The sequence below is a fragment of the Ammospiza nelsoni genome, chromosome 13, assembly GCF_027579445.1.
Source record: "Ammospiza nelsoni isolate bAmmNel1 chromosome 13, bAmmNel1.pri, whole genome shotgun sequence".
Classification (NCBI taxonomy): domain Eukaryota; kingdom Metazoa; phylum Chordata; class Aves; order Passeriformes; family Passerellidae; genus Ammospiza; species Ammospiza nelsoni.
The window spans coordinates 2887670-2912005 of record NC_080645.1 but is presented as its reverse complement, the minus strand read 5'-3'; positions in this window follow the sequence as shown (position 1 = coordinate 2912005).

The window sequence follows — 24336 nt, the reverse complement described above, 5'->3', positions numbered from 1 at the left end:
TCAAGGTTTACATAGAGATGCACACTGTGTGAGCTTTCTGTCAGGCTTGGAGAAATCTCTACAAACCCCTTTCCCACAGCTGTAGTTGTTGTAGTTGAGACAGTCACAATACAAAGCAACACTCCATTTTCAGAAGGCTTCAAGCCTGTTTTTATTATAGCATGCATGCTTTTTATACATTCTTAAAAAACTCATCAGTTTACACTTTACTCATTGGTCAGGAAAGACAAACAAAGTGTGGAAACCCAGGGCACAGGGAATATTTCTCTGTTCTGGGGTGCCCTGACCCCCAGGGCAGCGCTGACTTTGACCCTCACTCATGGAAAAAGTTTCCTAGGCCTCAAGATAGACTGGAATCCACAAAAGTGTGAAATAGATTATAGAGAGCAGTGTAGGTGTATTGCTTGGTGAGAAATTGAGGTTTTGGGATTTTTAGTATGTTGTGGATGGCAGCAAGATGGAGGGCACAGGGTGTCATCCTGGGTTTCTTCATGCTTCTTCTTCATTCTTCTCCATGGGTTTGGGTGGCATTTTGTAATTGGGCAGAAAAGTCCCCATTGCAGCTCTTTGGGATCAGCTATTGGGTTAAAAGGGAAAATAATCCAGGTGTCAGCTCTTAATTGGATAGTTTAGTCTGAAAAGACCTTGGGACAAGAGATTGTTGGCCATTTTGTGCCTGCTAATGAAAAGGTGCTGAACTCACAGTAGTGAGACTGTTTTACTGATAAATAATGAACACCTGAGTGTGAACATGAACTACCTCAAGTACCTTCAATCCAGACCCAGAGAAACCTTCAACTAGAATCCCCAACAAAGTGCTCATTGGAATACATAGTTGCAGGTTTCTCTTTCTTCTCCTTCTTTCTTTCTTGGTTTCTGTGTCAATGACCTTGGTAGGAAATTCTTTCAGGGGTAAACATGGATCCTCTCATCAAACTTCTCCCTGGCTCACAGAAGGGGCTGTAAAACCTCTTCCACAGCAGTCTGATGCTGTGTCCCAGAGCTGAGATCAGAGCTGGAAATCAGATTGCACTGGCACAAACCTTGCCCAGAGTGAGACAGTGACTCATTCCTGGGAGGACGCAGGAGCAGGGCTGACAGCAGCCACGAGCACAGCAGGAAAGCTGACAGCCAAGTTCATTCACTCTGCTGATGGTGGAGCCTTCAAAAGTGTCACTGACTCCAGACAGGCCCTGTGGGACCTGGTCTGCAAAGGCACCACAGGGTTTTAGCCAGGGACAAAATAATTTGAAGCTCGTGAACCTTTAGTGTGATCAAATTTTACCCGACCAGGGTTAAAATTTCTTCACACTAAAGAATCATGACTAAAACCACAGCCTGAATTCAGCCAGTAGCTGTTTGCATATTGGTCCTGAAAAAGACTTAGGGAACATGTGTTGTGATACACAAAAACTTGCAAGTTACACTTGAATTGCAAAGTTGGTAGTTTTAGATGGGATAATTCACAGGTCCAAGTGTCAAGCAGAAGAGATTAGTGTAAACTAATTTCTCCATTTAAACCTCTGGCTAGATAGTAAATTCCAAGATAAAAATAATACAAAATGCCATTAGTGTGTTTTGTAGAGTAAGTCTGAGTTTCTCTTGGAATTGAGAACAGAATTAAACTGTGTTTTCAGCTCATATATTAGACTAACTCAGCTAATAAATATGAAGCTAAGCTAACAGAATAGTGGCAGCTCCTAATACAAGCTGTAGAACTAGAAATGCTATTTCTAACAGTGGATGCATAAAAACCCCAGTAGAAATACCTGCATGATAATTTTCTTTTAATTACATTTTTATTCAATCAGCTCTGCCCATAGTTTGCTCTTACTGTGGTACCATATGACAAGGGAGATGTCATTAGTACCAAACTGATTGAATATGACAAACTAAGTTATTATTCCCATATATTTACCAGCCTGTGCACTGATCCTGTAGAGCACTCCGGCCTTTTTGTGGCATAAGATCTAACAAGGGTTATTTAGAAGCAGTTCAGTCTGGACTGTAAACCTGAACATCTTCTCTTCTGAAGATTTAAGGTAACCAGGTATGGGGATTTTGGAAGGAGTTTTGAATGAGTTAGAGAAGTTTTGAATTGTTTTTCATGCTGTGGTTTATTTTCTTATTTTCTACATAGGTAGGAAGGGTGAGTTGTGCTCACATCTTTATTATATGGTTTAGAAGCTCACAAGACCCCTAATCATAAGATTTTTTTAAGGATTTATGGATTAATAAAACATTGCTAATAAGGTTACTTATATTTTTTACTTAATCCTTGAATATTTTGTCTTATGGATTTATGCTACAGTGTAAGCTTTTTTAGTTAATCATGTTATTCATGCAAATTTATAGTACTGTATTTTAAACTTCTTGTTTACCTTTGTAACTTCTTAACTACTTTTATTTTTCCTACATCTTAAATTTTAAAATGCGAAAGATTTTTCTTCTAAAGTTATTGTGTCTTTCTTTTAAACTATTATTCCACATTCTTGCTTGTATTACCTAAGTTTGGGAGTTTTTTTCAAGGTCTTAGATTAAATTCTGTGTTTAATTCTAACTTTTGGTTTCCAGGTTTAAAATTCTGAGAGTTTCTTGCATTTCAGATTCTAACAACCAGGGTTTGTGAAAATTACTGAATGACACTTTTGGGCCTTGCTTTCAGTGCTATAAATGGGTTTTTTTCTGTTTTTTCCCCATGTGTAGGGCAAAGAACACAAGACCTTCTGAGAAGGAAAAAACCTAAACCCAACAATAAAAAATGTCCCCCCTCAAAACCAAACCAAACCAAACCAAACCAAACCAAACCAAACCAAACCAAACCAAACCAAACCAAACCAAACCAAACCAAACCAAACCCAAATGCAAACAAACAAACAAACCCCAAAACTCCAAACAAACTAACAAAAAATCCACCCCCCCCCAAAAAAAATCTCGAAAAAGGCACTTTATTTTACTGTAAAATCTATTAACCATTGTCACCACTATGGCCTCACCCAGGGTGTGCATTCAGGTCACCTCTCCTAGAACTAACCTTTAATATTTTCTACCTCCTATTTAGCTCACATATAATTATTTACAACAAAGGCCATAAATGTGGGGGTGTGAAATCAAAGCTCTAGAGATTTTTTTACCTGTCCTGTGTTTTAAAAGGGATCTTTCTCATCCCTGGTGTCTCAGGAGGAATATCTCAGAAACAAATCCTAAATCAGCTTTATCACTATGTTTTTTTCCCCATGGTTTTCCACCTGAAGTGAGGACCTACACAAACCCAAAGCAGATGGAGAAGATGGAGAGTGGCCTGCTGCCAAAAAAAGAGCAGGCAGAGCTCTGCTAAAATTTCCCAATCCTTTCTGCTGCAATTAATTATGTACTGAAATATCTCCCTGCTCCTACTGCCACAGTAGCACTTCCACTAAGTATTTGTGATGGGAATCTGCTCCTCAGTCAGGACATTTGACACTGACACTCTGCAAGGACAGAGCAGGACAAAAGCCCCCATTCCAAACAATTTACTGCACTGGTATGTAGATTTTCATGTTTCTCTTTGCTGATTTATGATCGGAGATAGCTCAGGGACGCCACTTGTAAGTTTTCTGGGCTGTTTAGGCTGTTTAGGTGGCCTGGAAAGGCCCAGGGATGGCCTTGAAGAGCCCGGCGCTTCAAAGGACGAGGAGAGACTTCTGATCTTGTCTCGGTCTCGGTGTTTATTAATTGTTTATCTAAAAGATTTTCTTTCAGCCCGACAGAGGTCTGCACAGCAAGTCAGCCATGGGCACACTGCGAGCCCCCTGGGCGGTCACTTATCTTTATACCCGAAGTTACGTGTACAATATTTATCATTTTTCCCCAATACCTTCTACCCTTATTAACCAGTGCACTTTTAGTAATAACCAATCCCAAAGTGCCACCACCACCACAGAAGATGGAGGCCAAGAAGAAGAAGAAGAAGGACAGGACACGCCCCAATTCCTCCATCTTACTTCTTTAGACCCCCCTGTACAGAAATCCTAAACCCTGTGTCTTATATTCTAATTAACTTATCCCTTCACCATTCACCCAGTGAATTCCTCCCATCCTCATACAGGTGTCGTCTCCTGTGTCGGATCAAAGTCCAGCCACCAGACACTTCTGACAACATTCCAGGACTCCTGAGCCCCCCAAGGGTGGTCTCGGCCACTCTGCACATCCATCCTGAGGTGCTGAGATCCCACACTGGTATTTCTGCTTGATCAGGTGAGTCAAACACCAGAAATGAAGAGATCCTACAGTGTAGAGATAAGGACTGGATGAAGCTCCAGGCTGGAACTCTGATTTACCGACAATAAAATGTCCTAACAAAATGCCTATGTATCACTGAGAGTCTGCTGGAATCACAGCCAGCCATTATCCCTCTCCAAGGAGCTGAAACTGTATTAAAATAAAAAGAACAAAACAAAAATCTTTCAGTTTGCTGTAATCTAGTTTCCAGGTTACTCCACTTTTCTATGAAATCCAGACTGTTCCCTCTTTTCCTGCCTGGAAAAGAGCACAATGTGATATAAAGCTACAAAAGGAAAAAGTGAGATACAAATATTTATTTTTTAAAAATTAAAATTAAATTTTCTCCTTCCTAAAATATAGCCTTAAGCCCCTGGAAATTAGTGTTTAATTCTTCTTCTACTTTAATCAGGTAATTTGGCTGTAATTGAAGTAGCAAGAGATGCTGCAGAATAAGTAAACCAATGGGCCATTTATCTTGTTAAAATAACCTGAATTAATTCTACAGCCATCCCCAGGAGTAGGTGGGGCTGTGAATGCCTGTTCTGACACTCCTGGTGTAAGCTCTGCCCCAGTGGTGGAATCCTGCTGGCTGAGGGTGAGGAACTGAGCCCTGGAGATTCATTTTCCTTTGGGTTTAAGTGGCAGTGACAGAATTCATTAAACCACAGTGTCTCTTCTCTCCTGGGACCACATGAGTCACTAATAAAGGCAGTGAAAAAAAGAGATTATCTGTCAGTAATTGTGCAATGCAGTACATCCTTATTGGTTTATTTCTGTGTAAAGCAGCCTTGCCTTGCTGCTGACGTCAGTGAAAGGGTAAAACCTGGGATTTTTGGTGTCATCACTGAAAGTGCTAATGCTCCTGAGCAGCCAGCCAGGTAAGTGATAACATCCTGTCGGTGAGGTCAGCTGGAACAGGCTGTCTTTAGTCCCTGCATGTCACCTTCAAGGAAATTTTAGCTTCTGACAATAGTGGCAAAAGGTAAAAGAGAATATTCAGAGCCAGGTACCCAGCACGCTCTCAGTCAATGACTTAATAAGCACAGGCTGGCAGCCATCAAGTATCAATTTTAGTACAAACTGTTCAAGACACAAGGTGTTAATTCAGAACTGAGCTTTCAAATCGTTTGTTTAAATCTGAAAAGTTAAAATAGTGTTTTATCCAATTTGCAGATCACAAAAGCACGGAGTTTGGTGCTGCTGACTAAAAAGACATTTTGTCCTTAACATGTAACACAACCTATTGAATCCCAGCAGATTCCAGGAAATACTCTGCAGCAAAACAAGAAAATGGCAACATTATATCCAAGGGACATGGTTTTAGTTATGAAAATCCATTTTCAACTGGTGGTTCGTCTGCCTCAGGAGCCAGTACTTTTCAAATGCCTGAGAAACGAGCGTTACCCATGTCCCATGGGTTATTCCACACCTTAATCTCCCTGTTCAGATGCCACTCCTGGCTGCCTTCCTCCCTTGGATCTCTCTCTCACAGGATGGGCACAATCTGGGGGCAGCAAAGCACCAGCTCTCAGTTCCACTCACACCAGGATGTGGGGAAAGCCCTGCTGCAGCTCTCCATCAGATTGCGTTTTCATGCACTGCAAGCCTGCAAACAAACAATCCAAATGGGCTTAACATATTCCCCGTGGGAAATGTGTGGCCAGAGCCTGAAAGCTTGGAAACAAAGCAAAAAGACTCAAGTGCTTTAAAAATCCCACACCAGCACACTTATAAATAACATAGCAGTGATCCACAAAATCCTGGGTTTGAATCAGGCAAATTCCTGAATGGAGTTTAGATAGTTAAATCCCAAAGTCTGAGGAAGAAATCCATTGCAGTCTCCTAAATTAAATGAAATTAAATTTGTGTTACTCTCCAGAGTGCCTAATTACTCTAATTTCAATCAGCTTAGCTCAGATTTCTGAAGTGCAGAATTTGAAGGGTAAATTTGTAACTTCCTAAGAAAGAGACAGTTTTCTCTCTCTGATCAAGATATCAGCCACATTCTGTAGAAAAATTTCCAAAGGGAAAACGCATTCTGACCCTCCTGCCACTGAGAGCTCTAGAGAGGAATTCCTGTTTCTGATGAGAGCTGGGGAGCTGCAAGCAGCAAAGGATGAGCTGAGGTCTCAGTGCCTGGGACAGATCCCCAAACACAAGCCTGTCCTCCTGAACTCTCTGTGGCCTTACCTGCAGAGGTTATTTCACAGGGGCACACAGGAACACCAGGGTTCAGGTAATTGCTATTAAAACTAGGGAGGAGGTTCCCAGCCCGAGCTAAAGGGGTTGGAATTAAACAACCTTTAAGGTCCCTTCCAAGCCAAACCATTCTGTTATTCTGTGTTTCTATGTAACTGCCATTAAAACTGTGGCTGAACTAACTGTGGTAAGCAGTAATTGTTTTCCACTTTTCCATAAATCACACAAAGCCAGAGATGGTAACACCAAATACAGTCCCTCAGCAGAGCCAAGGGCAGCACAGGGTGATGCTCCAGAGCCCACATGAGTTTGTACAGAGCACACCTGAGTTTGTATGGGCTGTGTTTACAGAGCACCCTCAAAGAGTGAGAGGGATTCTACTATTATAACCTCATTTACCATCTCTGAGGCAAATGCTGACTTCGTGTCAGTGTTTGGTAAGCCAGAATGATTCTGCTCTGTCTCTAATATTTTCCCAAGGTTTGTGCACTGCCTTGATGCCAAGCCAGGCACATCTGAAGGTAAATCATCAGATCCAAGACAGCTGGGAATTTGAGTGTCCATCAAATTATTGTAGTATTCAGAGAAATTGTCCTTATTGTGCTTCTGATCTGGATTTTTCATTTGTAGCTAGCTTTTTAAATTAGGAGATACTCATCCAATTGCTTTACTGGTTTTTGTTCTCCTTCAGAATAATGTTTATCTGAGGAGGACACAGGCTAGGGAGAGATAATTAAGGTTTTAACTTAATTCGAAGGTTTTAATGCTTAATTGTGCTACCTGAAAAAAATACTAAAGACATTGAATTCTTAAAAGCTTTACCAGCATCCAGAATTGTAGAAGAAGGGCCCAAGGAGAAAACAGGACCACAACCTTGACTCTTCTCTGGAATTGTATCCTGCTCATTTTTCCCCTTTGGGGATTGGGGACAGCCCTATGTACTACACTCACCTGGTGAATTTCAGGTTCTTTCCTCTGGAATGAGAGAAACATCATTAAATGTGAGTCTTTTGAATTCTTGGTGCTACTGGGATGAAAATGCCTTTTCCTGCTAATGATTTTGTCACTGTCTCAATTACCAGAGAGGCCAGATGCCAAGCCCTGCCCAGGCTGCATTCACTGCTCACAGCACAGTGAGCAGGGAGGGCAGGGCACAGCTTCACTGGATGCTCTGGGAGCTGTGCCCTGGCCAGAGGCAGGGAAAGGAGATCCCCACCTGCAGTGAAACCTGGAGCTGAGACACATGAATGTCTTGGGCAGTGATGCTAAAAATGTAACACGTGCTCCTTAAACCCTGTGAAGTGCATGGGACATCTGAAGTAGAAGTCAGTTTTGTTCCATGCATAACAACTGGGCTATGGACAGGTTCATCAATAACAGCAACAGCATTGCTCCGTGTTCATCAGTATTTCTAGTCAAAGCTAAGTATCTATTCCATAAACTGTTGGAAACTTTCAGCTTTGTATCAAGAGGCAGAGAAATAAATGATGAAGAATGTTTTGAATTTGGCAGTAATGGCTGTTCTGGCAAGAGCTGTAATGTGAGGGTTTATTCATAGCTGCAGCTGGGATCATTGATGTGTTATTTACTCTTCCTTACACCCTTATTTGCACACCTTGCTGTCCAGTGATTAAAATAGCCAAAATCAATAAGGCAAGCTATTGGAGAAACAATTTTGCTCAAAAGGACGTGTGGACTTTGTTTCCTTAATGATGCTGGGGAGGTTGTCAGACCCACCCAAGAGTCTGAGCTGTTTCCAGTAGCACCTGGATGCTGCCAGGTGAGAAAAGAGGCTGAAAAAGATGTTGATGCTCTGGAAACATTTATCACACACATGGTCACCCTTAAAGGCCACAGGCTTTTCTATAGCATAGCACATTTCCTTTTCTGTATTTCTTTTTTTATACAGAACCTCAAGTGGACACAGCAAGGGCTGAAAGAGCACCCAGGGTAAGAGTGAAAAGGTTTCCCATGTGGTAAAAGCACAAATCTGGAGTTCTGGTTGGAACTGAGGCAGTTTCTGAGGTAGATGCTTTGGCACCCTGCCAGCAAGCACACAGGCACTAATGAGCTAATGCTTGCTTTCTTCCAAATCACAATCTAGAACTCACATTCCTTTCTGTTTGCCTTGGTAATGTGTGCCCAAACAACATTAACACAAGAGCATAGGTTCTTTGCAGAGTACATAAATCACTGGTTAATAGGAACTGAATACAAAGGAATACCACACAAAGGAACTTAAAGAAATCTAGATTTTTCTTTTCTGCCAATCCAGCAGTACACTTTTTAATGTAACTTACCACATCTGTACCCTATCTCAGACTTAAAGTTTGTTAGCATTGATGCTTCTTTTCCTGAACTGCTTAGTACAGATTCTTCCTTTTCAAGCTCCTTAATTCAACTTCCTCCCATCTAAGACAGTGATTTGCATTTTCCACCATTTCAAATATTCTGGACACTTCAATTGCAAGTAAAAGAGGTGGGCATCCCTCCAACCTAGCACAGCTCTCTGCTGTGCTGGAGCTGTTGTAGCCCTTTACAGTCATTCTCCAGTGCAAAAAATTCAATAATTGTAAAAGCCATTTCATATGCAGACGTTCAAATTACAAGATTGTTTCAAAGGATGTATTACACACAATTGTCCAGCTTCCAACACCCCAATATACAGATTGCAAAATTATTTCAGGAACTAGGACATTTTAAAAAATCAAACTAAAGAATAATGGCCAAGAACATTATGAGAGAATGCACATGGGAAACTCCTATGATTCTCTTATTTTTAAGGGCAACATGAAGATAGAGGTTTCTGACCTCCAATTTCTGTCCCTAGATGAAATTATCAAAATTGATAGATCATTCTTGCCTAATTTGAAGTCCTTTTTCCATAAAATTTTTCCTTTGTGGGTTATTTATCCCTGGAAAGGCAGGCTACCTGCACACATTTAGATCAGTGGAGAGCATTCTGTGGCACCGTGGGTACTGCAAAAATTATTAGAAACCTTTGGTGTGGTTGTTTATCCCTGCAAAAATCTATTCCTGATTACAACAGAGAAAATGGTCTGTAACCTACTGTAGCCATGTGACAGAAAGAATTTTCTTTCACACAAAACAAGTATTCTTTGGTAGCCCTTTCCTTTGTTTTAAAATTGAGTTTGCTGTTTCATAACCAAATTGAGAAAGAGTCTCTTAATGCATTATATCATGAGAACCAGTAGGAATGCAGCCAAGGAGAAGCTGAATAGCTCCTGCTGGGTTTGAGGCCTTAGCAGCAATTGCCCCTGATTCCCAAGTGCATTCCTGCCTGCCTGCCTGGGACAGCTGCACCTTGGGAATGTCCCTGTTCTGTGAGTCAAGGCTGTGGCAGCCACCCCATCCAGATTACACTGAGTGTCACAAACATCAGAACTGCAGGGACTTCTCCTCCCCAGGTGCTGCTCTGCAGCCAGGTGAGCCTGGGAGGAGCTGTGACAATGCCAGCCTGGGAGGAGCTGTGACAGTGCCAGCCTGGGAGGAGCTGTGACAGGTGCCAGCTTGGGAGGAGCTGTGACAGTGCCAGCCTGGGAGGAGCTGTGACAGGTGCCAGGCTGTGTGTGAGGACCAGGCTGCCCCTCCAGCACCGAGCTCCAGCCCTGCCCTGCTCTGGGAGCTGCTTCTCCCCAGTGATTCACACACAGTGACATCACCAACCAGTTTACCTTAAAGCCCCTCCAAGGAAGTTGGACAGGAATGCTTTTTTCCAGCCTCTGAATCACAAATAGCTGCGACAGCAGATGGGGAATCTGCTCATGCCGTTGTGAATGGAAGAGCCATCTGTGGAAGCAGTGCTGTGAGTTAAAACTGTCTGTGCCACACCAGGCTGCCCCAGGTGGAGGGAGGCTGGCACCCAAATCACCCCCAGCCAGCCCCAGCTGCTAAATCACTGCCAGGATGGACTGAGGAGGGTAAGGTCAACAAGAGGACTGTGACCACATTTCTTTAGAGACAATTGCAGTGAGAATCAGATGGGATGATTCATTCCTGAGTATAAATAGTGTCAAGCACTCCAAAAGCCCAGTCCTGAGCAGTTCCAAAATCAGGACTGGAAGGAGCTGAGTTCTGCATTCCCAGGAAATCTCCAAGGGTGCTGGGAGCAGGATTAGGCACATTGGCCTAACAGATTTTGGGTTGTTCCTTTTGCTAATCCAAAACTTTCTTTCTTTGAAAGATCAATCCCAGTCTGAGATTCAAAGGGAAGCAGTACACTACTCCTTCTATCATCTCTTCATGTTGGCAAATAAGAATAATTCATGACTTGGTTTGGATCCCTTTTATGTCCATTAGCTTTGAAGAGATTTGTTGGACATGTAAGTTATATTTGTAATTTGAGAAATACTAACACGAATTACAGACACTGCTTGAATCATATGGAATCCATGGACTCACATGGCTGAGACTTTTCTTGTAGTCCTCTGATCGTCCTTTCTCTGCCCTTATTTCTACTTTCTGATTTAATAAAGGTGGGGGGTGTGGGAGGCTAGAATTATGCATATTTCTTTAAACGAAGTTGGATCAATGCAACACCAAAAGTAATTATTTTGCTCCAGCTTCAAAATGTGTTTCCAGACATCACATGACATCACCTGAGACATGAGTCATATAGACATTTTAAGAGTTCTTTTTAGCAAAGTTGGAATGACATAGCAGACTCTGCATTTTCAGCTGTTGCTTCTAAATCTATGCCTACAAAATATCAGACTTTAAAAACCGCAGATCGTGTGTGTGCAAGTAAGAATTTATTCTTGTGGGCTTGGTATTCTCTAAAAGACTATTGCAGTATTTTTCCTGCAGTTTTAAGTATTTAAGGAACAGTTGAACATCTTGCTCTGGAAAGCCCACACTGAAAGAGTCTCTAGAAATGCACTGATGTGCAAGAGCAGGAAATGCACTGGTGGGATGCAAGACCAGTAGAGTTCCTGGCATTCTCCTGGCCACAGTGGATGGCAAGGGTGGAAAAAGCTGATGTGCTCCCGTCCCTAGTGACTGGTCATGTTGGGATCTCACCACAGCTGCAGTTACAGGTGGAAGTCCCACAAAAACCCTACACTGAGCAGCTTTGCTCTCTGTACACCTTCCAGAGACAAGTGGGGAAGTTAAATATTTGTCTCTGCTATCTATAAAGCATGTCCAGGGGTGGGCTGGGATATTCACAGGACCCTTTGTAATTTGGCAAATTATATTCTCTTAACTCCCCTGATTAATCTGCACCTGCAGGGACATAGGGCACCACCAAACTCATGATCAGAATGGTGCATTTTGACTTTAAAATCTCTACATCTATGAAATAAGAGTGTTCTTCACAGTGAACATTTCACTGGTCTGTATGATTTGCCTGCTTCTCCTGAGCTTCCCAATGTCCAGACTCCAAATCAAAAGAAACTGGTTTCCCACTTCATTCCCTAAAAGCTGAGGACTATTTAGACATATGCCTATATGTTTATTTTAAAACCCAAAGAAGCAAACAAAAAAACCTCCCTCAGACATATTATTCAGAGAATTGCATTTACAGCCCTTCCTTCTTGGCAGCTTTCTGTTAAGGCTGCTCCATGCATTCCCACTGATGCTGTCTTTGCTACCTTGCTTAGAGCTGTTCTCCATGCCACAGCACAGTTTTAGGAGAAGCAGCTTTGTTAATCTGACATTGTGCCATGGAAGCTCTCTGTCACCTTGTCCCTAAACAAAATCCCCAATGTCTCCATGTTGCTGCTGAGCTGCCTTTGTGTTTGGTAAGTCACCTGCAACTTCAGCAGCATCTAGACAATAAGTTACTTTCTTGTCCTTGTCCCTGTCTTGCCACCTGTAATTCAGGAAATAACTGAAGGGAATAAATCTTGTCCAAGAACTTCTTTTCTCTTGCATCTCAATCTGGATTAAGTGTGTTCAATGTCCCTACACTACACCATTCTAATTATCTGTTCATATACTTTATTTTAATTGAAAAACACTTTTTAATAATGAAAACTCTTTATGGAATTTATCTAATTAATAATTCCATTAGCAAGCTTTTTTCCTGTACTATAGACTCAAGTACATGCACTGATAACTGGGTGGAAAAACAGCTCAAGTGTATTTAGGAGAAACTGGGGACATAATGTCAGGAGTTTCCAGTGGTGGTATCCACCTGCAGAGAGGGACTGCAGAAGACAAATGAGTTACTTAGCAAGCAGGAGGGAAGGAGAAGTTTGTCTCCTTTTGCTTGGTAGATGGAGACATAAATAAGGGATGAAATCACCAAACTAAGATATACAAGCTGTTAAAAACAAGTCCACATAAATAGCAAATCTTGTTTGACAGACTTAATGAAATTGATTTAAGGGCAAGTGCAGAGGACACAGGAGGCTGACCAAGGCAGGAAATAACATAATCCACATTCAGGAAAGGACATCTGTTGCCTTACAGCCTTGTGGAATATCAAGTGGAGGTAACAACAGGACAATACTGAGAAAGTAACAGTAAAATATGAAAAAGGAGTAATGGCAGGAGTCTGCTATGGGCCCTCATCTGAACCTGCACCACAGCACTTTTCAGCATCTGTATCACACGAGTCTGAGGGAAACAGCCTTTAATTTATCCTGCATGCTGACCTTTGCCTTTGAAGGGCCAAGTTGTTGTATCTGCTATTAAAGAAGTCATGGCACCTTAAAATAGAATTAAGAACAGATTGCCAACATGTTTTTTTCCCCTGCTGCTGTCAGTGACCTACAAGATCCATTTATAAATATTGCTCACTAGTTTCTCCAGGCCCTTACTTACCAGAGTGGAAAGGCCAAGGACTGTTACCGCTGCAGCACAGATGAAGAAAATTATTTCCACCCAGAGAAGAGGGCAGTGACCTGTTTTGCTCTTATATAGCCAACTGCTATCTGTGCAAAGCTTCCTTGATTGTCCTTGATTAAGACCTCATATCTGTTTCCATGAAAGGCAGGATTAAAGTGCAAAATTAGGAAGGGCTGCTGGATGAGTTCATTTGAGTTTGAAGCCGGAGCATAGAGTACTACCAAGCCACAGCAACCATTCAGAGCAGATTGAGTGTTATCCATCTGAAATGTTGTTTTCTATATTATTTCTGTGTTCTCCCTTCCCTATTTCCAGGGTATTGAGGGTTGGTGTCTGGGTTCCCCACTCGTGGGACAGTTTGGAATGTACCAGCCATGGAGTCCCCTCTCCCTGATGACCCTCAGCATCTCCAAGGGCTCAGATCCAAAGGAAGTCCTCCTGTGACACCTCTGGGACTCACACCATCTGCCTGCTCAGGAGACAAGGAGTTCCTCTTGGAATGAGGCTGTATTTTCTTCTCAGATAAGGTGTTCTGGTCCTGCTTGTAACTGCAGAGAACCAGAGCTGATCTCTTCTAGGCCATGCTGAGCTCCCTCCCACCTCAGACTGGGCACCTTCACTCTGTGAGTGTGAGAAATGCCAGAACAAAGCCCCCTTCAGCTCCTGTGCCTGTGCTCACCCCACATGAACTGTGCAGGATGTAAACCCTGCCTGTCTGAGTTCTCAATGCCTCCCTGAAAAATCAGCAATCCCAGCCAGCAAGGACCACAGGAAGGAAACCAGCATGGCCAAGGAGTCATCGAGCCCTAGGGCAGCACAGCTTGCTGGAACTTGAGGGACAATTGAATCTCCCATCTTTGGCTTGCTGCTCCCAGCCACAGCAGGAGCCTGCCTGTGGGAAGAGCCTTCAGGGCTCCTTTGGTCAGCTGGGCCACTGCACCCCGTGCCAGCTGCTTGTGACAAACCTGGGCACGAGAAAGTTCTGTCCTGGGCCATGGTTGGGATCTCTGGCTTATCAGAGTGACCCCGAGAAATGTTGGAAAGTCTCTTTTCCCAACCCAGCGCTTGAAGAAGCAGTCAGGGCTCTTCATTTCTCGGTCTCAAGGTTGTTCATTGTTCCTCATCTATAAAATTTTCTCCTGCCCTGCCCAGGTCCGTCCAGCAGGACAGTTCCAGGCACTCTGCCTGCCCCCAGGGCACTGTTATGGCTTTATACTAAAAACTATGTGTGCAATGGTTACAATTACTTCCCAATCCCTATCACCTGTGTTAGACAGTGAGCTTCTACTCTAAACCAATCTGTAAGTGCCACCATCACAGCAGGAGATGGAGGCCAAGAAGAAGAAGAAGGAGAAAGGCTGGACACGCCCAGTTCCCTCCATCTTGCCTCCTGAACCCCCATTCTAAAAACCCCCAAATCTACTTTTTCACACCATGATAAATTCACTATCATTCTACCTAATTTGTCATGGCTTGCAGATCTCCCTCCAAGGTTGGTAATTTGCTCCACGGGTCATAATCAAACCCACAGGGGCATCTTGGGCTCTGTGCCAGGGTCTCTGAACCCCCTGGCAGGGTCTGGGCTGCTCAGGACAGCCAGAGGGATGCTCTGGGTCCTGACAGGCCTTGTCTGGCACTGCTCTGGAGTGACCTGGCAGTCCTGGTGGTGGATATCAATGGATAAGGACACCAAAACATGGACAGACCCCACAGTAATTACTGAGTGTCTGATCCCCAGTGAGGACACATTAGCTGTAGGGTCCACATCTGTTGTGAAATTCCATTATTCCATGAGATTTCTTTTGCAGTAGGGTCTTGATCCCAGGTTCCACATGATCTGGAAACAGATGAAGCCTCACAATGGTCTGATAAACAATTTGCCAATTTAATGAGCTTGGGATTTTTAATAGCTAATGCACTTCAACGGCTTTTGCCTGAGTCTCTAAGATGTTTCAAAGCCCAATTATCTCTTACAAGGTCAGTAGGCACTTATTCTTAAGGGCCCATGATTCAATATATGTTTGCATTTTATGCTCCCTTTAATGTTTTAATGTTTGTTATAAAAATTGCCACAGTGATTCATCTGCATGTATTTCTTCTTTGTTTGGAGGAGAATCGTTTGGAGTAGCTATTTTAAGGGTTGTTAAGTGGAACAATCTAAGTGTGAACACTCTGAAAAGATAAATGGAAACATTTAATATTTATGCTCTGCTATTCTGCTGTGTCTCAGTCACGTAAAATCAGATCACTATCCTACAGCTCTTGTTTTAAAAAGACAGCACTGAAAGTAATAAAACGTAGCAATAATTGACTTGTTAAAACAAGTGGTGATAAACAATTCAGAGGCACAATTCTATGACACTTGCCATGCTGAAAGTGTGCTGAAACCATGCTGAAATAAAGAAATACCAAAAAAAAGACTCTTCTATTCTCAGGCACCTATTTTACAGTGAGGCTGCTTTAGCCAGAACTGCATCCAGGACTTCCTGAAGGTGCAGTTCACATCTCCTGGCAGCAATGTTAGTTCACAGAGTTCCCTCAATTTTATACACAATTCTCCCTCCACAACTGCTTGTGAGTTCACTGTACAAATCTGATAATCAGTTCTTGTGTTAGCAAAAAGGGGCTGTGAAAGGCAGCACAAAATCTCCTTGCATGGGCTTTGCTGCAGAAACCAGGCAGTTCCAAACACAGCCTCCCAGTACTGCAGGCAAGATCCTGATCCCAATTCTGAGAGCAATAAAACTATGGATATGAATATGCATATTTTACCAAATCAGAGCTGTACTGCCTCCAGCACAGCTGAGAGGCACCAGAGCTCATGGAGCTTGTGGGCAGTGGCACAAGGACCCCACACAGCCACCCTGAGTGACAACCAGAGCTCCACCTCGATGCCATTCCCTCTGGGAGACTTCTTCCAGCCTTGGGCCATGAGATGAACACAATTAAACTTGTCTTAGTGTCAACCAGTGTAAATTTACACATTGCCCATTTCCAGAGCTAGACCCTTTTTGAATCTTAGTCCTTAAATTTCAAGGTTAGGATCCACTGTGCTACACAGACAAAGGGATTCCTTGTTAAAAACATTTTGGATCAAGCTCCCACATACAGACTGATCAGTGCATTTGTAAAATCTATAAGTGTTCAACTTCTGGCATAATTTGGTCTCTGATTGAATTCTGAAAGACTATTTTTGTCCTTCAAATTGAAGCTAACAGATCTATTTATCATTTCCCTGTAGGTTTTGAGGAGTGTAACAGAGCTATTTTTTCCTGCTGCGAAACATTTGCCAAACGTTTTTGACTGACAATAAGTTTTATAGGTGCAGACATTTGCAGGCAATACATGAACTAAAATTCACCATTTAATTGTTTCAAGTCACTCACCCACTTTTAACATTGTCTAGTAGTATCCCATATTAGGGTTAAACCTTCATTCTCAGAACTGAAACTTGGCCGCTAAATATAAACTTGAGCCTAATCCAAGATCTTGCTTCAAAAATGTTGGTTTATACAGCTGACTGTGCTAAGTGGGGATGGAAAACTGTTATGCTGAAGATGTTCTTTACTATTTTAAAGCAACTTTACCAGCAATTCCTTTGCTGTATCTCTGCCTGTCACATTGCTGGTCACAGCTAAAAATACATGGAATATTTTTGCCACTCTCCCTGGGGCAGTAGGTGAGGGCAGTGAAATGTTCAGGGGTTTCCACAGCTGACGTCCTCTGTGCCCAACCACACACTTGGCTGGGAATGCAGCTGGGTGAAGAAACACCAGCAAAAATAATCCATGAAAGCTGAGATGAAGATAAACTCCTAACTTGTGAATAAAGGTCTGTTAGAGCCCTGAGAAGACTCTGCTCTCCTCAGAAGAAGGGGAGGCACCACAGCACCTGGTGTGACACTCGCTCACATGGCAGCTGCTTCCTCCTTCTCCTCCCTTCCTCCTCTTCCTCCTTGCACTGGGGTGCAGCTTGGCCCTGCCTTTAGCTGTCCTTTAGACTTTGATCCATCTGCCCCTGTGGAGACAAATACAATCTTTTAGGTTGGGCAGACCTTTAATATTGAGTTTCACTGCTGAGTCCACACCAAACCAGACCCCTGTGCTCAAATCTTCACTTGTGCTTGGCTATGCAGCTCATCTGCCAAAAACAAAATTAAAAAAAAAAAAAAAAAATCAGGCGTGAATTTAGCTGCCAGCTGGGGATTTCTGTGAATATTCAGAAACACTTGCACATATTTTCTTCCACCCTGTTCCAAAATTGGCAAAGGAGATATAAATAACTACCTTGCTGCATGTTAATAATGACCAAAAAGAGCTAGAAAGTTTGGGTGAATATTAATAATTATTAGTATTAAGACTTTATCAGATGGGACCTCCCTCTGTTAAGAGCTACAGCTGTACCTCAGTCTTATTACAGAACTGGAGTTTAGTCTCCAGGTGTTCAAACAAGAATGTGCTTCCAGAGGGAATCACAGAATGGTTTGGGTTGGAAGAAACCTTAAAGCTCATCCCATCCAGTGCCATGGCAGGGACACCTTCCCCTGTCCCAGGCTGCTCCAGCCCCAGTGTCCAGCCTGGCCTTGGGCACTGCCAGGGATCCAGGGGCAGCCCCAGCTGCTCTGGGCACCCTGTGCCAGGGCCTGCCCACCTGCCACGGAACAATTTCATCTTTAAACCAGTTACAAATCCACCCTCTTTTAGTTAAAAGCCATTCCCCCTTGTCCCCAGTCCCTCTGCAGCTCTATGGAGCCCCTTTAGGCCCTGGAAGGGCTCTGAGCTCTCCCTGGAGCCTTCTCCTCTCCAGGTGAGCACCCCCAGCTCTCCCAGCCTGGCTCCAGAGCAGAGGGGCTCCAGCCCTGGACCATCCCTGTGCCCTTCTCTGGATCTGCTCCAGCAGCTCCACATCCTTTTTTTGGGGTCCCAGAGCTGCATGCAAAGAGCCAATTTGATCTTGTGCCCTTCCTATTTAGTGTATTTGCTCAAGACAGGATCAAAGGAGAAGTTAGTGTGGTCTCCATGGCAGCCTAATTAGGCAGAATTTGTTCCCCTTTTCCCACACAAGGTACCTATTATTAGAAAATAGCCTTGTGCCCCTGAGGAGAAAAGCAGCATTGCTGTGTGTGGTGCCACAATAGAACATCCTGATCACACTGGCCATGGTAATTCACTGTACTTGGTCACAGTACAACAGGCTGGCTTCCTAAACAACCATTGCAGCTAAAAAGGTTTTCACCCCTGTCTCTTCAATCAGGAATGACTCTTTCCTACCCCTTGCTTCTTGCTCCTATCAACTATCAGCTAAGAAAATATTCTTCTTTATCTCTGTAGTCCAGGACCAGTGGGAAATGAGGATATTTGCTTTACTAAAGAGCTACACTGAGAGAGATTTTTCTGGGAAGGTCTTTAGCAACTTTGTAAATTTGTGGACCACAAAGGAAATCAACAGAACTGGTGATTAGTGTTTATGAGATGTATTGGTTTATAAGCTGTATAAATCCAATAAGGTTTACTCAATATTGCAGTGAAATGACCCATTTGTTTAATCTGATAAACAAAGTGATCTGTAAGCTAAACTCTTCCCTAAATATCTCCCTGGTTTCTCCTAAACTGTACCCATGGGATGCCAGGCAATGGATAAGCATGCTCAAAAATTAAAGCAGCAGCATCAGCACTCATTTCATATCCCATCCCTCAGTAATGAAATTCAGTAAGAAGCACTGTTGCTCTACATTGTTCTCCACAGCTCTCAAGCATCAACTAGAAACCACTAAAAGCTTAAAAATGTGAATTTACTTGGCTCACATACTGATCCAAAGGTCCAAGTGGCCAAGGAAACTCTTCTGCAACTGATGCCAGGCAGGTTTGTTGCTGCATTGTCTCCAAAGACTCCTCCTGCCACCTGGAACAACCCAAACACATTTTATGTGTGTCCTGACTGCAGGGAAAAGCCAACCAGGTCAAACCTAAACTGTCCCCTTTGCAGGGGAGCTTTGGGGCAGCCTTGGTGCAGCTCAGCTGAGGGGTGGTGACTCCTCAGGCCAAACCACATCAGTCACTTCACAGCTCTTTGTCTGTGCCTGCACACCTGAGGGAGGAGACAGGAGGATTTCTCCTCCAAACCCACTGAAGTGCTTTTAATAAAATGGGACCTTGGTGGTGTTCACATGGCAGCTGCTAAAGACCCCTGGCATCTCTGGATGGGAGGAAAACTTGTGTTTTGGCAGGAAAAGTAAGTGTACCCCTTTCTGAACAGCTCTAGCATGCATCGCTGTAGCATTCACATTCTCTGGAAAATCCCTTCACCCAGGATTTTTCTCCTGGGAAGCTGAGAAGCCTCAGAGAAAAGGAAAACAATTCTTACCTCATTTGCTTCTCCTGTGTTGTGCTCATGTGGAATGTGTTTGGAGATTGTTTACCCACAGGTGATTGTTCCCCTGCATTCTGCTGTGAGTTGTTTTCACTCTTTGGCCAATCAGGGCCAAGCTGTGTCAGGACTCTGGAGAGAGTCACGAGTTTTTATTATTGTCTTTTGTCTTTTTAGCATTGAGTAAGTATCCTCTCTGTATTCTTTAGTATAGTATAGTATTCTTTAATACAATATAGTATCATAAGATGATAAATTAGCCTTCTGAGAACATGGAGTCAGATGCATCACTCCTGCCTTCCTCAAGGCATTCCCAGCAAATACAATACATCTCTTAACAAGGTCCAGTGTATGGGAGGTTGATTTTTCAGCTACATGCACCTTTTCAAAGGGGAGAGGTTCCTGAGCCAGCAGGAGCTGCCCCTGTTTCTTGAGGATAACAACCAGAGAGCCTCACACTCTAGCTGTTGTGAAGAGAAGAGCTGAACTGGTTTCTGTGCCAGCCTCTCTGCTCCCTTCCACCCTAAAGAGCACAGGGAGTGACTCTGGGGTGTCCTGTGCAGGGCCAGGAGCTGCACTCAGGGCTCCTGGTGGGTCCCCACACCTCAGCTGCCTCTGTGGGTCTGTGAATTGTTTTGTTTCCTTCTATTCTGCACCTGTCAATCCCTTCCTCTTGTATCCACAAAAAAAAAAAAAAAAAAAAAAAAAAAAAGGTGTATTGGCACCTACAGCTTTTTAATCAAAGAAGAACATTCTGCCTGACTAGCCCAAGGTAGGAAATACATCGAAAAATACATCGAATAACAACTCAGAGTGAAGGTTGCTGTGCTAGAAAGCTGCAACCACATATTCCCAATGAAAGAGAGACTTGAACAGAGAGAACTCTCTGGAGTCAAGCAGCAGGAATTCAAACACCCATTTTGTCCCTGGTAGCAGTTAAGCAACTTCTCTTTCTCTAATCCTAAAGTTGACCACGATCAGCATGTTTCTGTGGAAATCTCTCTAAACTTTAATCAGAAAAGTTAGTTTTACTGCCTGAAGGGAATGGTTTTCAATGAATGCAGCTTGTGCCTACAGAGGCACTTTGGGGCAGTAGAGGGAAAGTTCAGCTCCTTTGTGCTGGGTTCACATTTGAAGGATGCCCCTTGGAAACTGAAATACAGGCAGCCAGCTGAGATTGCCTTTGAGAATGAAGGCTTCTCATTTATAATTAATAGGAAATAAATACCCATTCTGAATGGTTTAGAAGAGTGGTTTTGTACCTTTGTACCAATGAAAGGAATTTTGTATGAGGGATTTTCCCTTGTTTTGTAATAAAGGGGAGAAAGCTTTCTTAAAATTGAGGCTGATTTCAGAGTTTTGAACTTGTAAAATAAATAAATCCACTATCTCTAGGTCTGAACCTATTTTTTAGTAAATCTTAACTGGAAATACAACTAATATGCAGCAGCTGATAGGGCAGGGAGACAGTGGAAGTGCACCAGCACTTTCTGTTTAGGCTTGGTACTGAACCCTGCACAGAAATCAAACTGAAAACCAAAAAACCAAAAATAAAGGGAAATTAAGAGTTTTCAGTCACTTTTGGAACCAAAAATTCCAATCTAGAAAAACAAACAAACAAACAAACAAACAAAAGATCACTAAAATCAGGTAGAAATACTGTACAAGCTAATTTTATAAACCTGTGAAAGCTTGAGAGGCTGCTCTGTCCCAAGAGGTTTCCAGATAAAAAAATACTAAAAAATAAACTACTAGGTAGGAACTCCTTTAAGTTAATCCAAAGTAATCCAATCCAGAGTTTTCTGGGGACAGGAGGAACTAGCACCTTGAATAAAAAGGTTCCACAAAGCAGACAGAAGTTTGAAGGGAAAATTTGAGGAAATTTTAATCTTGCTTACTGAGAAAAGGACCAAGTTTAATTTGAATGCAGAGCATTCAGAGCAAGAGGGACACTCCTCTTCCATATCCAGGGATCCTCACTCTGAAAAAGCAACCTCATGACTTAAAGACAGTTTTAACCTTTTTCTAGTGTATATTTCTGCCAAGTCTGAGTCAAGTGTTCAGGAGAAAGGAGAAAATACTGATATCTTTCCATGGCACAGGATTCTGAACATGCTGTGTCAGATGATTAAGGAGGCTAATTCAGGGGGGGTTCAGTTTGGTTTGCATTTTGTTGCAGGAAAATTATGTATTCCCCAGCAAAATCATCACTAATGTACTTGACCAACAGTTTTGAGGCAGTTGGATAAAACTTCCCCTAAGAGATATTCAGGGATTCCCTTTTTCTTATGAATATTCATTCCCTTACAATGGTAATACTTACAGATGAACCAAGTCTCTTAGGAATACTTGGCTCACATTTTAGATGGAGCCTTTTGGAGAATACTGTTTTCTTTAGAGAGAATCTGAGCAAGTCTGATGCCGTTTTGGAAGTATCCTCAAGGGCATTAGTGTAAATAGTTGTGGAATTCACATTAAAAAATAGACTCTCTTATTAAAATGCCCAGCTTGGATTAAGCAAACAGGAAATGAGCAACAACTCCAGTTTTGCATGAAAGATCAAAGGAGCCTGATAGATTAGAGGTTCATGGCAGGAAGGAAGCAAGTCAGTTGTCATTTCCAAAACAAGATCCTTGCTGCACAAAATGTAACCAACTGAACTCCAGGGCCTCAGCTGATAATTCTGATGGCATTACCTCATTAACTAAAGCACACTGATCAGCCCTGTGGCATTTGCTTTGGGCAGCCAGGTGCTCTTTTCTCAAATGTAACAAAAGCTTCTCCAACTGCTTCACCAAAGCGTCTCCGGGACATCAGCATTCCACTGAAGCCATTCAGGTGAACTTCCTATTTTTAGCAGTCCAGAAAGCATATTCTGCCAGAATTACCTCAGTATTCAGGCAGTGAGCATCAGGGGAGCTGAAATTGCATTTGTTAGAACCCGATCCTGGCTGTGTCAAGTGTCAGACGTTCACAGGGATGTGCTGATGGTTCTGACAACGCATCGCAGCCTCCCGTGCAGAATTTCTGCTTTCATGGTGGAAATGTGCAATATTCACCCAGACCCAGAAATAACACCAGCTCAAAAGGGGCCAAATGAGACAAGTTTCCAGTCTAAAAGTAGCTTGAAAAATGAGCAATGAGTGATTAAATAAACAAACCAAAAATGAGAGCCACTATACACAAGGAATGTAAACATGAAGCATATTTTTAAACCTTTTTCCATCCCCAGAATGGTGCAACACCTTAAATAATGCAAATGTTTGCTCTGGAACTGAGGAAGAATTTTGTAAGCACCATATTGATCTTTTCAACTGATGCACAAATGCATTTGTATTGACATTTTTCTGTTAGCAATCTGCTCAGTAAATCAGCAATGATCCCCTTCCCTGTTTGGGAAGTTAGAATATACTCCCAGATCTAAACATGGATACATATTTTCATTTTGTATGTGCCTAAAAAATATATATATTCAAGGTCCCATTTCACAAAGATAGAACTAGTTGGCCTTATAGAAATCTGAAATGTGAAAATGCACACTCAACTCCAGTGGCAACCTTGGCACCTGACTTTTCACATAAAGTCAGGTAATTCAAGTGTAATTCACCCTGACCTTTTGGATAATCACCTATTTAGATCAAGAATTCTTTGTTTTGCCTGTGCAGCTGGGATCCCAACAAGGTTTACATTCCCTATTGAGGCATTTGCATGGGAAATTAACAATACTTCTACTTCTTCTAATACTAGTACTAGTATTTAACTTGCCTGTAGAACCTCCACATCACATCAGGTATTGCTCTGAGGTAAAATGAAAGAGCTTCTTTTGAGTTACTTGTAGGCTGCTTTCTTACAGAGCTGAAGTTTAGGCCCCTGTGCAGTTCCCTATTTATGTATAATCACTTGTGCATCTCACCCTCAAAACATATTTTGAATCTGGTGAACAATTTCCCATAAATTGCAAAATCTAATACTGTCAATAGGTTAAATTTATGAGGCCCTTGCCCAACAGAACCAAAACCCCAAGCACCCCCTGGTCAGCAGAGTGTCCAGTCTGTGTGAAGAGCTCCAGATGAGCTGCAGAACACTCTGAGTGTCACTCAGCCCAGGACAGGCAGCTGGGACACCCTGGGTGGAATGCAGTGAAAAGCTGGTGAAGGGCAGCAGAAAACCCCAGGAAACACAGGAAGGAGCTGGGGAAATACAGGGAAGGTTGTGGGGGATGTGGGGGATGTGGGAGGTGTGGGAGGGCTGGAGATGGCACGATGAGATGAGATATGAGATGAGAAGGATTTGTGTTTATAAATTGTTGCCTTTTTTGGCCTCACCAGCTGTGGCTCAGCACCTGCCCTGCAGGTTCCAGGTGAACAGAGAGCAGGGAGGAAGGGAAAGGACAGGAGATGAGCTCCATTCCACAAGCACAGGAGGGAGAGCTTGCAGCCAGAACTCACCTTTTTCAGCACCAGATCATCCCCTGCCTAGATCTGTGTCCCATGAGGATTTTCTGGTGTCTAGCAAGAACACCCTCCCAGTGCAGCTTTTCCAAGGGCACACTCAGCTCTTCCTGTGGCATTTCCCCCCCAAGTAATACAGATTCATATCAAGTTTCAGCCTTTTAAAACTCACTTAAAATCCACCAACTACGGGAAATGAATAGTTAGACAACCAAGTTACATCAATGTCTCCTAGTGAGAGTGA